At 47.4% G+C, this 17,459-nt stretch overlaps 1 long non-coding RNA gene and 1 other non-coding gene across 2 annotated transcripts; one reads left to right on the top strand and one right to left on the bottom strand.

Moving 5' to 3' along the window:
- On the top strand, positions 1–12,750 carry LOC132666289 (uncharacterized). Its single transcript, XR_009604601.2, has 3 exons — positions 1–247; positions 450–600; positions 12,673–12,750. It is a non-coding gene; the product is annotated as an uncharacterized LOC132666289 (long non-coding RNA).
- Positions 8,054–8,126, bottom strand: TRNAK-CUU (transfer RNA lysine (anticodon CUU)). Its single transcript has one exon. It is a non-coding gene; the product is annotated as a tRNA-Lys (tRNA).
- Positions 12,751–17,459: the final 4,709 nt, after the last annotated feature.

The following is a 17,459-nucleotide window of genomic DNA, read 5'->3' as shown; positions in this document are numbered from 1 at the left end:
GCGGCGGGGAGCCCCGGTTCCGGAGCCAGGGTGCGGCCCGCCCCGCCACCGGCACTCTGAGAACGGGGTCCCTGCTCAGGGGACGAACGAGATTATCGGATGTCACCGTCTGAGCCCTTACTGTCTTCCGGGACCTGCCTCCACCGTACCTGGTTTATCTCATGGGATCCTCCTCTTACCCCTATGATTTAGCCCCAGTTTACAGATGAAGCAATGCAGGCACAGAGTTTTAAGTAAAATGCCCAAGGTAAGGAAGAGGTGAAAGTGAGATCTGAACCTAGACAATCTGGCTCCAGATCCTGAGCTCTTAGTTATTGCACGCGCGTGCACGCACCCACACCCACACACACCCACCCACACACACACTCATGGTGTATATATATATATATATATATATATATATATATGTACTTTCTCATATTTTTCCTTTTCACTTACATCATTGACAGCTTTCTGTGTCATAAATACAGCCCTCAGCGATCCTTGTTCAAAGTCCTGACGTGCTAGGGAAGATCTCGTCCTGTACCCCGCCCCACCCCATCTTCCCCACCCGCTAAGGGACTTGGATTCCCACCACTGGCACCCTGTCATCGAGTTAAGGTAGGCTTCCTCTAATCTAAATTGATGATGACCATGGTGGCGCCAAGGGGTGGACGGATGGGTGCTTAACCCCCTCCTCATGTCCATCAGAAAAGCCCTTCTGCCAGCCAAACAGATGCATCTTCTGGATAGAAGTTGCTTACTATGCAAAGGAGGCTTAAAGGCAGGCCCCCTCCCGCACCCACATGAGATTGCTGCGTCCAAGCCCCTCCCCCAGAGGAGTTCTGGAGACAGCCTGGCTGGTGGGTTCATGCTCACCAGGTGTCCTGCTTTGAACACAATATGTGGACACACTGAAGGTTTCTTAGAATCGGGTCCGGCCCAGGGCCACGGAAGACCCATAAAGGCCCAGCCTGGCTGGGTGGCGGGGGGGTCCAGAAGCTCCAGAAAGGATGGGACAGCTGGAGCTGGAAGAGGGGCTGTGCTTCCTGCATTTAACGTAAGATCAAGGGCTTAGATCAGCGCCATCGATGACAGAGAATGCCTGAGCAAATCTAGGGCACTTCTCACCCTTCCATCTGAGGCAGACTGGGAGACCCCAGTGCCGTGGGGGCGGGGGGAGAGCAGGAGGCTTTTTATTTATTTTTCATTTACTTTTATTATTGTTATTTTTATTTTATTAATTTTTTTAACACTTATTTATTGTTGAGAGACAGAGCACAAACAGGGGAGGTGCAGAGAGGGAATCTGAAGCAGGCTCCAGGCTCTGAGCTATCAGCACAGAGCCTGATGTGGGGCCTGAACCCACCAACCGCGAGATCATGACCTGAGCCGAAGTCGGATGCTTAACTGAGCCACCCAGGCGTCCCTGTTATTTTTATTTTAGAGAGAGAGTGCACGAGTTGGGGAAGAAGGGCAGAGGGAGAGAGAGAGTGAGAGATAGAGAGATAGAAAGAGAGAGAGAGAGAGAGAGAGAGAGAGAGAGAGAGAGAGAATCTTAAGCATCTTAAGCAGGCTCCACACTCAGCACAGAGCCCAACTCAGGGCTCGATCTCACGACCCTGGGATTAAGAGTCTGATGCTCAACTGACTTGGCCATCCAGGTGCCCCAGGAGACTTGTTAAAGACACTCCACTAAGGCTGCTGGGAGAAACTCTCGGGAGAGGTGGAGGGGCTTCTCATCCAAGAGTGATGAACCAGCTGAGGTCCCCTTCCAGAGCCCCCTTTGGCCCTCACAGGCCAGCTGGGAGCACTGGGTGTGGAACCAGGAAACCTGAGATTTGTGTTCTGGTTTCATTCCCAACTATGGGCCGTCTTATGGCCTTGGACCAGTCCTTCCCTCCTCTAGCTTCCTAATCCTACCTCGGCAGGGACCTCCAAGGGCTCTTCCCGCTCTGATGGGGGCTCTGGCAGTGGTGCTTTTTCTTTCTGGGGTCACCTGAGCTGTCAGGGGGATGATCTGGTAGAAGTCACCTCTCCAAAATTTCCTTTCACCGGTAATTACTGCCTTCCAAGGACGGCTGCTACTTGGGGGTCACCCAGCATCCACTTTCCCGTCTTTAGGGTAGCAGCCCCCAAGTTTCCTTGGGAGGAGCCTCCCTCCTCCACCTCGGCCAGGTACAGTGAGTGGAGTGGACTCCATGCCTGAGTCCATTGGGAGGAAGGTGACCAGACGGGGCAATGCCTACCTTCCGTTCCCTGAGCTGTCCAGGGTAGTCATGTGACCCAATGCCAGCCAACGGCGTCAGGTTCAGGTTTGGTCCCAAATGCTGAGGAGTCTGGAAGCGTAAAACCTGGGAGCGTTGGCGGCTGGCGTCGCTGGCATCCGTTCTGCCTCCACGGGGACTGGAGCCGCGGCAGAGAAGGCAGAGCTTGGGGGCCGAGAGATCTACCTGCTGCCGTTCGCTTCCTCCCGCCAGTCCAGCTGTGCCTGAAGCCAACTGCCCTGGGCTTTTCATGACCGGGAGCCAATACGCCTTTGTCACTTCCAGCCAGTTTGAAGTGGGTTTTCTGTTGCTCACAACCGGAAGCATCACGACTGCTTTGTTGGATTTTTCTTGACTCTATGGCGCCATCAATAGGAAGGTCATTTTTTCAAGGCAAATATGATACCCATTTAAATAAGAGCTTTTTTGATGACAAAAGCGTATCAAAGCCCTTCAAAGACTGACAGTAGTATGTTTTTATTTATGAAATCGTCTCCTTTGGTGATCGGATCAAAGTTCTTCACATCCAGAGTCTAAACTTTCTTTGGGTCCATTCGGCACGTTGTACTTCCAATTGTACTGCCTGTCTGGCCATAGCCTTCTGTATACTTCATAGCCTTGTATTTCCACGCGGCATCAATTTAGAAGTCACGTCAAGTGACATCTAAGGACCCAATCTGGTAAAATTCCATCAGGCTTGACTGCAGCTCCCTGAACAACCGGACAGCAGACAGCGAAGTCCCCTGGTCACCCTCCGCCCGCTGACTCACATGTTCCTCGGACATCAGTTGTGGGGCAACATCCTCATTCCAGAAATGTTAAGATGCCAGTGTGGGGCCCATGTGTCAGAACTAGTTCCGATGGAGTTACCATTTCCTGCGGGACAGGCACCAAGCTAAGCAGGACAGAGATATGACCTTGGGCAAGTAATATCACCACTCTGGTTCTGTTGTTGCCACATCTGTCAGTGAGAATAACAACTTCACAGAGGTGCTGGGAAGATTTATTGAGAAACATCAGTGTAAAACTCTTAGCACAGCGTTGGCATATAAGGATTGTCCGATACGTATCAGCTATTGATATTTTAATTCTCACAACTACCCTTGGAGGTCAACAGGATAATCCTACTTGGTGGTTTAGGACCCTGACATCAGAGGCAAGAAGGGGGCATGTCCTAGGTCACCTCCAAGGGTGTAGGCTGGGCTGGGCCAGGGGGACTTGGGGGCCCAGTTCTTAGACATGGGGCAGGGTAATGTCAAGCTCACTCACCAGCCAAGCTCATTGCCCAGACACTCAGTGTCTTGGTCTGATTTGTGGAACCCTGGGTCTTTGAAAACTCCAGAGAGAAAACACCAAGGCCTCGGAAGAGATAGGACTTGTCCAAGGCCATGTAGCCAGGGAGTGACAGAGCTCAGGCTGGAAGTGCCCGTTCCCTGACTCTTCACATGTCCTCATGCTTCACTGCCCGCCCCTGTGGGCATCTCTCCCGCCGCCGCATCCTCCGAGAAGCCGTCCCTGACCACCCACCTCCCCACACCTTGCTCCGGCAGGATCTCAACGTTTGCTGGCATTTCGGACGTGCACTTTGGAGTCAGGCCGACCTTGGGTTTGAATCCCCCTTCTGCCACTTAGCGTCCTCCCTTGTAAAACGGGCTACAAAAGCCCATCTCATGGGGTCAGCGTGAAGTTTCTGGAAAGGTCAGGGCTGATCACAACCTGGCATAGAGCCTTTGTGCAACAGCCATTTCCTCCCTCCCTTGCCCCTATGCGACATAATTATTGACCTTAATAATCACGAAATAAAATGAATAATAAGGAAAATGGGCAGAAAAAAAAAGCAGATTGTGACATTTTTTTATTGGACTTCACACATATATAATGGTGGCAGTCAAAAATAAACTAAATGCGGGGCACCTGGGTGGCTCAGTCGGTTGAGCGACCTATTTGGGCTCAGGTCATGATCTCACAGTTTGTTGAGTTCGAGCTCCGCGTCGGTCTCTGTGCTGACAGCTCGCAGCCTGGAGCCTGCTTCAAACTCTGTTGTCTCCCTCTCTCTCTGCCCCTCCCCTGCTCATGCTCTGTTTCTGTCTCTCTCTCAAAAATAAATGAACATGAAAAAATTTAAAAAAATAAATAAACTAAATGCCACAAAATTATACTTTTGTAAATAGGAAAAGGAAAACAGTAATGAATTAATACTTCTAAGTCACATTAATTTTTTTTTTTTTTTTTTTTTTTGGTAAAAAGGAAGCAAATGCCTGGCGTGGAGTCTGGCTGTGTTGGGAGCCAGGCGTAGAACGAGGTTTCTGGACTAACTTCCGTGTGGAACCCAGTGTGTATCATAGGACAAGCTGTCGTATAATGATTTAGCCAGTGGGCATCCCCAGGAAGGGTTGAATGAGGGAGGGAAGGAGGGAGGCAGCCTGGAACAGGGAGCCATGCCTTCTGAGTCCTAGGCCTAACTCAGTTATAACATGCTGTGTATCTTAGGGAAGTTGTACCTTCTCTGGGCTTCAGATGCGATGGGACATCCTTCGCCCAGCCTTACTCAGCCCGGAGGATAGAGATGTCAGGCCCAGGGGCAGAAGCACGTGACAAACGCATGGCTGGCCCCAACCCTGGGCCCCTGTTTAGAAGTCAAACCCCCCTCGCCTGCTGCTACGGCTGCCTAGCTTTCCTTAGGCCTTGAATGCTCCATAGGGGCCCCTCGCATGAAGGGGCGCAACTCCAGCACTCTGGATGCCCCCAACTCCCAGTGACCCCCGCCATTGGACTTACCTCGTGTTTGCCACTGTGGCCACCCCGTGTCCAGCCTCTAAGAAATGCCTTCCTAATGTCCAGCTGCTGCAGAGGCCCCACAGCCCCGGCTGGGGCCCCAAGTGACATCTTTCAAGCCTGTCACTCAGACGTCTCCTTTCTGATGGGCTGTGCTACAGCAGAGCTTGGTTGGAAAGCAGCGTCACTCGCTGTCCGGAACCTCTGCTTCCTTCCCAGTTTCATGCTGATGGCTCTCCAACCCGCCGCCGCAGGGCTGTGGGAACACCGGATCCCCCGGAACAGCACACTGACTCAAACGTACACCCTAATTTCCTACAGATTCAGCTAAGGGTAGATCTCGGGGAAGCAAGGTGGCCCCAGCGGAAGAGCAGGCAAAGCAGGTGTTGGCCCCCCTTTGCCCTTTCCTTAGGGTTCTCGGTGGGGCCTCCCAGTTGCTACTTTCTCTGAGTAGGTAGGATCCTTCCAGAGCAGAGGAAAAAGGCCGAGTTCTTGCTGTGCCGGAAAGTCTTTTGTACTCAGGATTCGTTCCAGGAGAATGGACATCACCATGTAGGCAGTTCCTCAAAAGGAATGTTTACTGAAGTTGAATCCCCTGGTTCCTGAGGCTTCAGGACCTCTGTTTCCAGCCCTCCAATGACCTAGATCTCTGTTTCCCCAAGCTCACGAGGCATTGAAGGATTCTCCAGGTCTTTGTGCGGCTGGATAGCTCGTTTCTTTTTATTGGGGAATAATACTCCATTGTCTGCCTGTAACAAAGTTTGTTGACCCACTCACCAGTTGAGGAACATTTTGGCTGTTTCTGGTGAATGAAGAACCAGAATGAAGAAAGAATGAAGAACATTCATTCTTTCACGAAGTTGAAGTTTTTACTTTTTTTTTTTTTTTTTAAGTTTATTTTTTGAGAGAGAGAGAGAGAGAGAGATCCTCTACGAGCAGGGCAGGAATAGAAAGACAGGGAGAGAAAGAATCCCAAGCAGGCTCCGGGCTGTCAGCGCAGAGCCCGACTCAGGGCTCCATCTCTCAAACTGAGATCATGACCTGAGCCAAAGTCAAGGTTTGGACGCTTAACCCACTGAGCCACCCAGGTGCTCCTAGACTGGTGTTTTTCTTTCAACACTTTAAATATTTCATTCCACTCTCTTCTTGCTTGCGTGGTTTCTGATGAGAAGTCTAATGTAATTCTCATCCTTGTTCCTCAATAGGTAAGGTGCATTCCCCCCCCCCCCCCCGACTTTGGCTTCTTTCAAGATACTCTCTTTGTTTTCCTGCAATTTGACTTTTCTTTTCTTTTTTTAATGTTTACTTTTCTGAGTCTCCACACCCAATGTGGGGCTCAAACTCATACCTTGAGATCAAGAATTGCATGCTTTTCTTTTTTTTTTCTTTTTAACGTTTTTATTTATTTTTGAGACAGAGCATGAACGGGGGAGGGTCAGAGAGAGGGAGACACACAGAATCTGAAACAGGCTCCAGGCTCCGAGCAGTCAGCACAGAGCCTGACGCGGGGCTCAAACTCACATACCGCGAGATCGTGACCTGAGCCAAAGTCGGACGCTTAACCGACTGAGCCACCCAGGCGCCCCAAGAATTGCATGCTTTTCTGACTGAGCCAGCCACACACCCTTCTTTTCCTGAAATTTGAATATGCTATGCTTAGGTGTAGATTTTTGGTACTTTCTTTTTTTTTTTAATTTTTTAAATGTTTTATTTATTTTTTGAGAGCAAGAGACAGAGTGTGAGTGGGGGAGGGGCAGAGAGAGGGGGTGACACAGAATTCGAAGCAGGCTCCAGGCTCTGAGCTGTCAGCACAGAGCCCAACGCGGGGCTCGAACCCATGAACTGGGAGATCATGATCCAAGCCGAAGTCTGACGCTTAACCGACGAGCCACCCAGGTGCCCCTGCTTGGTACTTTCTGAGCTTTCGGCGTTTGTGGTCTGGTATCTATCATTAATTTTGGAAAACGTAAGCCATCACAGTCTTCTGCTTTCTCTTCTAGTTTTCCTGTTTTGTGTACGTTACACCTTCTGTAAATGTCCCACAGTTCCTAGATACTCTGTTCTAGGTTTTTTTACCTTTTTACTTTTCACCTCATTCTTTTGCCCAGCTTTGCTGAGATATAATTGACATGTAACAATGTGTAACCTTAAGGCGTACAGCATGATGATTTGACATACTTATATGTTGCAAAATGATTACCAACAATAGGGTTAGTAAACATCTCCATCGTTTTGCATAATTACTTTTTTTTTTCTGGCTAGCAAAGAACATTTAAGATCTACTCTCTTAGCAGCTTTCAAGTACACAATACAGTATATTGTTAACGATAGTCACTATGCTGTAGGTTAGATCCCCCAAACTTACTCATCTTGTAACTGGAAGTTTGTAACATTTGACCAGATATCTCTGTTTTCCTTCGTCCCCCAACCTTGGAAACTCTTGTTAGTGCACACTATTTTAGGATTTTTATGACTTCCTGGTTTGGGATTCACGCAGCTTCTTAAACCCGTAGGTTTATGTTTTTGCCCAAAGTGGGAAGCTTTCAGCTATTATTTTAGTCTATTTTCTACACCGCACTCCTTCTCTTCTCCTTGTGGGATTCCAGTGACATACACGGATGTTGGTATTTTCCCACAGGCCCCTGAAGTTCTGTTCATTTTGTTCATTTGTGGTTTCTTTGCTCAAGTTGTAAAAGTTTTAGTGATCTATCTTCAAAGTCACTGCTTCTTTCCTCTGTCATCTCCGATGGCTCACAGTGTCCATCAGTAAGTTTGTTGGTCCTGTTACTGTATTTTTTAGTTTTACAATTTTCATCTGGTTTTTCTTTATATCTTCTTTTTCTTTGCGGAAATTTTCTATTTTCCTGTTTCTGGAATGCTCATGGTTGCTTGCTGAAGCTTTTCTTTTTCTCCCTTTCTTCTTCTCCTTTTTTGGGGATAGCTACTTTAAAATCCTCGTCAGATAACCCCAACTTCTGTCATCTTGATGTCAGCATCTGGTTTTTGGTTTTGCTCTCATTAAACAGGCTCTACGCCCAACATGGGGCTCGAACTCACGACCCTGAGATCAAGAGTCACATGCTCTACCGACTGAGCCAGCCAGGCAGGCCCCTGATGTTAGCATCTGTTGACTGCCCTTTCTCATTCCAGTTCAGCCTTTTTCTGGCTTTTGGTATGATGCATAATATTTTATTTTATCCTGGACTTTTTGGGTATTATGTTCCCACTGGTTCCCTTTTGAATCTATTTTAGTACGCATTCAACTTGTTCAAGTTCAGAATGAACACCACGGCTCACTCTTGTGGTCTGTGAGCTTGAATGTCAATGTAATACCAATGTAGTTTCGAATCGGCACTATTTTGGTCTGTCCTGCTGTGTGCTACCCAGAGGCCGATCTGGAACTGTACAGTATTCCACATCGTAATTCAGTTCTCAAAGCTTTTTGCTGCTAATTCCGGGGGGGGGGGGGGGCGGGTTTCACTCGTGGGTATGCCCTGGACCTCAGACGCAAATTCAAAGAATCTCTTCCTACAGCTCCCTCTTCTCTGAAACCCGCCCCACACAATCTAGCTGTGTGGGGGTGGATACTGCCTCTTTGTTGGCTTTGCTTAGTGCTAAGCAAGGATAGCAACAGGGTTCCACCCTTCAGTCACAACACTCCTTTGGGGACGGGGAAGGAGGGCAGGGGATCCTCGCTGATCACATTTGTGCAGAATGGGGCTGACTGATGGACCTCCACATCACAGTCGTCACCGGTAAGGAGAGAGAGGACTACCTACCCGGTAGTGCACAGCACGGGTGGTGGACAAGCCCCACACCAGTCTGTCTCCCCAAAGCTTGCTGGGAGAGGGAGGGCTGTGGCTTATTTCATGGTGTTCACCTGGAGAAAGGCAAACATTGTCAAAAGGAATGTCTCTCATTGCTGTCCCTCCCAGCCCTTTGACTCCGGAAGGCGGGCTTTCGTTGGGACTTTGTGCTTGGTAATGGTCTTCGGTTTCACCTTCTCTGGTGCTCAGGCTGGGATCTAGGAAGCAGTAAAGCCCGTGAGGACTCCCAGCTAAGTCATCCCTTGAGACCCAAGTTGTCTCGCCAGTTCACCTTTTTTCCACCGTCAAAGGAGTCTGGTAGTTGCTTTCTATATATTGTCAAGTTTTGGGTTTTAAGTGGAAGCAACAGGGTGGAATCGACTGACTCATCTTGTCTGGAAATGGAAGCCCTGTATATTTCTTTTAAGTCAATTTTTTGAAGTATAATTTACATGCAATAAAATGTCTCCATTTGAAGTGTGCATTTCCATGAGTTTTAACAAAGGTGTGTGCCCATGTAACCACAGTCAAAATATAGAACATTCCCATCTCCCCAAAAGGTTCCCTTGTGCCCCTTCCCGATCAATTCCCCCATCCCAGGCCTCAGACAACTACTGATCTATGTCACTATGGATTACACTTATCTTTTCCAGGGCTTCAGATAAAATCGAACTATCAAAGAACGTATTCTTTGATAAAAGTCTGCCTTAAACAAATTTTTTTTTAGTGTTTATTTTTGAGAGAGAGCGAGACAGAGCGCAAGAGGGTGAGGGGCAGAGAGAGAGGAAGACACAGAATCTGAAGCAGGCTCCAGGCTTTGAGCTGTCAGCACAGAGCCTGACGCAGGGCTGGAACCCACGAACCACGAGACTATGACCTGAGCTGAAGCTGGATGCTTCACCGACTGAGCCACCCAGGTGCCCCCCCCTTATGTATTTATTTAAGTTTATTTATTTATTTGAGAGAGACAGAGGCAGCACGAGTGGGGACGGGGCAGAGAGAGAGAGGGAGAGAGAATCCCAAGCAGTCTCCACACTGCCCACGGAGAGCCTGACGCAGGGCTCAAACCCACAAAGCCTTGAGATCATGACCTGAGCCGAAACCAAGAGTCGAATGCTTAACCAACTTAGCCACCCAGGAGCCCCTACATTTTTTTTAATGTTTATTTAGTTTTGAGAGAGAGAGAGAGGGGCAGAGGGTGCCTTCTTTAGTTCAGTGTGTCTGTGAGATTCATCCTTATCACCAGGTGTAACAGCAGTTCATTCTTTTTCATTGCTTAGTAGAAGTCCATTATATGTTTGTATGCTTTTGTTTGGGCTGTCGCCATGTTCTGCCCTTACCTGGCAAATCCCAAAAGCCAACGGACCCCAGTAGCTCCTGCCGTGTTTTCTGCTCTCAGAGCTCCTTCTCTTTGATCCAAGGGAAGACGAGATCCGTCACTTAGTACTTACTTCAAGGCATGGGTAGGATATGATTTCAGAATAAAAGGATGGTCTCTTCTGGATCTGCCTGCATCGATCTGTCGTGTACTTACTAATCACGTGCTCAGACCAAAGTACATGAAAACAGTCATTCGCTTGGCAGAGTTTAGGGGGTTCTAACTTCGATCTTACATTGCTGTCTGTGTCCTCTGAATTAGTAATAGGAGTATGAATGTGCTCTCCATTTTATGCAAGAATAACTACCAGATCACAGGGATGCCTAACTAATGCCATCCCTCCGTGTTGAATTCCTGGTGGCTTGTGATGAGTTGGGTACCTCACCAATGCTCTTATCCACACCCTCATGTCTTCTGTCCAATCCATGCACTCATATCCTCGGTAGAAGACATTTGGTACTCCAGGTGGCTGATTCACTTTGTGATGGCAAGTGACACGCTGGCTATGGTGTGTGTGTGTGGGGGGGGGGGGGGGGGGGTGACCTGACCTTACAGATTCTCTCCTGGCTAGTTACATGCACAAAGTGGATTCATGATTTCTCTGACTGCTATCTTCACATACTCTATATTCTCACAAATGAAGGGCTAAGTGGTTTTCATACAGGAATACAGAACCAAGTTTTGTTTTCTACCAGTGCAAGGTTGGCAATATTTTTAATTTTTTAATGTTTATTTTATTTTTGAGAGAGACAGAGAAATGCCACCCTTTTAATATGTTTTGGGAGAAAATACATTTGTGGAAAATTTAGCTCTCCAAGAAAGAATGCAAGAAAAACTTCCAGACTAAAGGACACATTTCCAGGTTAAAGTGATCTTCTTCGAGTGGCCTTGAAATGACCTCCTCTCATCTTCTGGATTAGAGACCACAATGGAACTGAGACCACCATGCTGCGAAAGCTGGGCACATCTACTGGAGGATGAGGCCACATGAGAAAATATCTCAGTGAGGCATCAAGACACAGCAGTGTGATGTGAAATTCTTGGAGCAAGTTCATGGTGTTTCTATTGCCTTTTTCTTTAGAATTGTTTATATATTCTTTATTTTATATATTTACTTTATGTGTTTTATTATACTTGTTTGCATATTATTATGTATTTAGGGCAGGAGATTTTTTTATATTTTGCAAATATTTTCTCTTCATTATGGCTTATCTTTTGTTTATGGTGTGTTTCAGGGTAGAGAAATTTTGGTTTTTATTGCATTTCGAGGTGGTCACATCTGTTAATAATTTCCTTCGGGGTCCCTGGGTGGTTCAGTCGGTTAAGCATCCGACTTTGGCTCAGGTCATGATCTCGCAGTTCATGGGTTCGAGCCTTGCATTGGGCTCTGTGCTGACAGCCTGGAGCCTGCTTTGAATTCTGTGTCTCCCCCTCTCTCTCTGCCCCTCTCCCGCTTCTGCTTTGTCTCTCTCAAAAATAAACGTTTAAAAAATCTTTTTTCAATTTCCTTTGTGTTGATGTCTTTTTTTTTAAAAGAAGATTCTTTCAATTCAAAGACTTGATCTTATTTTCTTTCTCAAAAACAAAACAAAACAGGGGTGCTTGGGTGGCTCAGCCGGTTGGGCATCCGACTTCAGCTCAGGTCATGATCTCACAGTCCGTGGGTTCGAGCCCAGCGTCGGCCTCTGTGCTGGCAGCTCAGAGCCTGGAGCCTGCTTCGGATTCTGTGTCTCCCTCTCTCTCTGCCCCTCCCCTGCTCACACTCTGTCTCTGTCTCAAAAATAAATAAAAAAATTAACACAAAACAAAACAACCTTCCCCGAACCAATATAAGCAGTTGGTGCAATATGGCCCTCATTGTCAAAGAGAGAGCTAAGAGTTTTAAATAGTTGTCTCTAGGGAGCCGTCCGGAGTTAGGAGAGCCAGGCAAGGAGCCACACTGCTTTTCTACTGACTTCTCTCACAGTCCAGCCTGAAAGTTACACTGATAAAATGTGTCCTGAATCTAACTACTTACTGTCTTCATTCTAGCAGTCTCCATCATCTCTGGCCTAAACGACTCCAACAGCTGGCTCACTGGTGTGCTGTTTCCACCCTTGCCCCCATTTCAGTTATCCGCTGCTAGGAAATAAGCTACTTCAAGACCAATTTATTAAATCTTGCAATTCTTAGGTTTTCCTGAGCTGAGGGAGGTGGTTTTTCTAGTCATGCGATGTTGCTGGGGCCATGGGCATCTGTAGGCAGAAGGTCCAAGTGGCTCACTGAGCCTGGCTGGCGGTTGGTGCTGGCGGTTGGCTGGGTTCTCATCTGGACTCTGGGCTGTAGGCCTCAATTCTCTACCATGTGGCCTCTCTGTGTAGACTGGGCCCAAGAGCTAGTGTTCCAAGAGGAAGGGAGTGGAAGCTGGCAGTTCTCTTAACGCCTGGGCTTCGAAGTCTCAGAACATCTCTTCTACTGTCTTCTATAGGTCAAAGCAGCCACGAGGCCAGCCCAGACTCCAGGCGAATGGAGGAATCACTGAGGGCCATCTTTGGAGACTACCTACCATGACAACAGCCTTCAGTCTTTCTTCCACTTTCCAGAGACATCTTTTAAAAACAGAGGCATCACTCCCCTGCTGAAATCCACCAACGACACCCATCATACTCATGATACCTGTCACATTTAATGCCCTGCCTGACCTGGTTCCTGCCCAACTCCGCCCCTTACACTTACTGGTCCTTCCTACCTTCCCAGCACCCCTAACTCATCACTCCAAGCCTCAGTGAGGTACTTCACACTTTGGATATCTGACATTATTTATTTATTCACGTTTTGGGCTCTCCACTAGCATGTAAGGTCCTCACCAGCAGTGCCCTTCTCTGTCCTAGCCTGTGTTTACTCCGGACACCTAGAAAAACATTAATCACAGGGCTGGCATACCATAAATCTATTCTGTGGTTAGCTGAATTTATATCCCTAAATCTTGGGCATGTGCTGCCTTGAGAAATGGATGAATTAATTTTAGAATAGGCAAAACTACAGTGGTAATTATCACACAGACCCAATAGTGTACCCGTTCCACAAACCCACTGGCAAACATTTCTACCTTCCTAATAAAGCGGACAGCTGTTTTTCCCTGTGTGCCCTGCCGGACAGCTGCTGCAAGCCCAGCCTCTGATGGGTCCGTCGTCAGTCTGCCCTACGCATGCATGGAACTCATCAGACACACTCTGGGCGGAAGCCAGGAGAGCGCTGCCCTTGGCATTTTTATTTTAATCCATTTTGGTGTCAGCTGTCCCTCACTAAGTCACCAAATTTAATTAGAGAGTTGAGTGAAAACCCCGAAACCATGGCTTCTTGGTGATTTCTAAGAAGCCACGGTAGTCCAACACCGTAATCAAAGTGAACCCACATATATCCAGGGAGTAGGCACGCGGTAAGGGAATTATTCTTACAGACACACATCCCACACGTGTCAAAGATAAATCTGGGTCCAAGACAGTATTAACAAAGCTGGTTTACACATAAACTTGTGGAGAGGACCCTTCTGCCCCCACCCTTGTTTCGGCGGGGGCTCAACGGTGTCAGGGAGTATGTTTTACTAAGAAGGAAATACTGTCTCCTTGAAAACTGATCTGCAAGGGTAGGATTAGTGGGGTGAAGGGAGACTCGCTGGTCTTCCAGTACATTTGGCCATCCTCGGTTGGCTGCAAGGCGGGCCCGCGAGCAGTTGGGGGACATTTCAAAAGAGGAAAGGGCGGAGGATTTTCTGTGGCCAGCAACTTCCTAGAACAAGTGGGGGTCGACAGAATGGTTTTTTGTAATCAAGCTGTCATCATGGTTATTGGGAGGGGGGGGGGGTGGCTGCTTTCCTGCAGAAAGTTCCTTACATGATCAGCAAACTTAAAATCATTACAATTGTAGAGTTGAAAGTGATCTTAAAATGCATCTGCTCGTTTTGACCCATCACCCCGTGGTCTTCACCCCAAGTGCATTCAGTGAATGGAAAACCTCAGAAACAGGGCGATCCGGTGTCTAAGCCTTAGCAATCGGCAGAAGCAGAACTAGAAAGTCTTCCTGAATCCTAGCGCCGTGGATAGAAACGCCACGCTTCTCAAAAATAAAACAAGAAGGAAAACAATGAAAATACGGCCAGTAGCAGCCTAAACAAGCTCTGGCTGGGCCCAAAGGATACCCCCTGCTTCCTTACTAACAGAGTGCTGACCTCAGGGGCTCTGGGCTTGGGCGGGGGCGGTGGGGGGGGGGGGGGCGGCTGAGCCCTTCCCCAGCAAAGGGATGAGAGTCCTCAACTGGTCCAAATCAGCCAATTCTCCAGATTTCATTCTCACCAGTGAACATGAGGGAAAAGTGGGTGGCTGGGAGGGCATCTGGAAAAGAAAGTTTGAGGTTTTTTTTAGGAGCTGATGGAAGTGATATTTTCTGCTGTGGGACACGGGTGGGGTTTGTTTTCCATGTGTGGGAAAAAGGCTTATACAACTTGGCAATGGGAACTGAGAATCAAAATCTCTTTTGACCCTCTGATCTCCCTTCTAGTATGTTATCCTATAGAATCAAGGTTATTTAGGAAAGAAAAAAAATGAACACGTTCAAAGACATACTGGCTTTTTGTTTTAATAACAGCAAAAAATTGGAACTACCCCAAGTATCCAAGAACAGGGTGTCAGGAAACACTGTGGCAAGACTTTGAAACAGGTCCCCCCTAACCCGTCTGCACTTAATGGGGTGTTCAACGTAGTCCACACGCTCTTTAAGCAACTTTATAATGATGTAAATTGAGGGAAACAGATAATGTAGATGACTCTTGTCCATACAGATACAAATTGTACACTCTAAAGTCCTAAATGTAACCGATTATTACTGTGTGGATATTGGCCGATTTTGCCAGTTTTGTGTCTACTAAGCAAATTCATTTCAGCAGTCCTACTGGGCTTATTATATTTTTATTTCCTCTTTGGATTCTCCTTTGAACCAATTAAAACATCTTACTAGTTCTCTCATTAATGAACAACTTAAATAAAATCTTTAACGTGTTTGTTTTGTACTTGAGTCATGACTTTCTAAAAAATAAATATCCTTTAGCAAGGTAGTTAAATTTAGTACATTCGTTTGATCTTACTTACAGCCCCTCTTCAAAATAGTTATAAAGACCGTATGGCAACATGGACAAATCCTCTTAATAAAACATTACGTGGAGGGGAAAAAAACCAGAATGCAAAATTTGTACTAGGCTGTGATTAGAACTAAAAATTCTAAGTGCCCAGGGAAATACTAAAAGGGAAGGAGAAAAAAATTAAAGCGTGATTTGTTAGGGTGGTAGGACCCTAGAGATTTGTTTTTTGAATCCTGACTTTTTATTATTCTGTTCTGTTATACATTAAAACTAAGAGAAGGGCACCTGGCTGGCTCAGTTGGTAGCACATGTGACTCTTGACCTTGGGGCTGTGAGTTCAAGTCCCATGATGGATGTAAAGATTACTTAAAAATAAAAATCTTTAAGGGGTGCCTGGGTGGCTCAGTCGGTTAAGCATCCAATTTAGGCTCAGGTCATGATCTTGTGGTCTGTGAGGTGGAGCCCCACATCGGGCTCTGTGCTGACAGCTCGGAGCCTGGAGCCTGCTTTGATTCTGTGTCTCCCTCTCTTTCTGCCCCTCCCCCATGCACATTCTGTCTCTCTCTCTGTCTCTCTCTCTCAAAAATAAGTAAACATTTAAAAAAATTTTTTAAATTAAAAATCTTTAAAAAAAAAATTAAAAATAAAATTAAACTAAGAAAGGGCCCATTTGAATTTCGTATTGTTGCTGTAACAGATTACCACAAAGTTGGTGACTTAAAACGACACACATTTGGGGGTGCCTGGGTGGCTCAGTCGGTTAAGCATTTGACTTCAGCTCAGGTCATGATCTTGCATTCATGGGTTCAAGCCCTACGTCAGGCTCTGTGCTGACAGCTCAGAGCCTGGAGCCTGCTTCAGATTCTGTGTCTCCCTCTCTCTGTCCCCTTCCCCGCTCATGCTCTGTCTCTGTCTCTCAAAGATGAATAAATGTTAAAAAAAAAAAAATACGACACACATTTATCAATAGTTCTGGAGGTCGTAAGTCCCAAATGGGTCTCATCGGGCTAACACCAAAGTGCTATTAGCCAGGCTGGTTCCTTCCAGAGACCCCAGGGGAGAAAGGTCTCCTTGTGTTTTCCAGCTTCCAGAGACCACCACAGTCCTTGGCTTCTAGTCCCTTCTTCCATCCTCAAAGCCAGCAGGCAAGGCATCTTCAGATGTCTTTCCCCTGACTCCTCAAGACTCTGTGATTCTACTGACCCACCTACGTAATCCATGATAACCTCCCACCTCGGGTCCGGAGCATAAGCACATCTGCAAAGTCCCTTTCAGCTTGTAACCTTAGTGAGTATAAACAAACGCTAAATTCTAATATGTATTTAGGGGGAACTGTAGTGATGTCTGGCATTTATTCTGAAAGGTGATACGAAAGGATAGACCGGGAGAGGGACGGGGGGATGTGTGAGGAGTAGGTACAGTAAAGTGTTCATGGTAGAATCTCGGCGGGGGGGGGGGGGGGGGGGGGGGGGGTATACAAAGGTTCGCTATAAAAATCTCTCATTGTCGTTCGATGATTTTTATAAGGGAATTTTGGAAAAAACGAGCTGTGACCCCGAAATATTGCTCCAGTGACTTCAAACAAAGAGATGGATTTGGAAAATCGTCAGGCAACTCGTTGAACAAGCTCTCTCCAGAAAAATCTCTCAACCAGGGCACCTGCGGAAGGTGTGGGAGTATTACCGATGGTCTCCGTCACAAGGGAGGAGGGGGGTATTGCTCACACACACAGGGTAGGGGCTGGGGAAGCTAGCAGCCAGCCTCCCCACATGACAAACAACCTCCACCCCAATGTCACCAAGGAACACCAATTCAAAGCCCCGGTCTTCCCTTCGTCACCCTCCATCACTTTGCTGCAGCACATCAACTGGGTGGTGGCTCATCTCCTAACAGCTGGTCGCTGCCTCCAACTTCTTGGTAACTCCAGAGAACCCGGCTGAGCGCTTTACTCAGAACACATATTGGGTAAGACATTTGAGGGTGTGCGGCAGGGGGAGGAGGGCGCTCCCTGATAGTTCTCTCCACCAGTGGAGTTACAAACGTACCACTGCCCCCCACCCCCAGAGGGGCCAACAGGGAAGGACATCCCTGCGGCAGTCCTTCTGCCAAAACGCAACCTCCGACACGACATCCCCGCTGTC

This window comes from Panthera onca, chromosome A3 (genome assembly GCF_046562875.1).
Source record: "Panthera onca isolate mPanOnc1 chromosome A3, mPanOnc1 haplotype 2, whole genome shotgun sequence".
NCBI classification, from domain to species: Eukaryota; Metazoa; Chordata; class Mammalia; order Carnivora; family Felidae; genus Panthera; species Panthera onca.
Note: the sequence above shows the minus strand (reverse complement) of the source record. Positions and strands in the feature narration are given on the sequence as shown.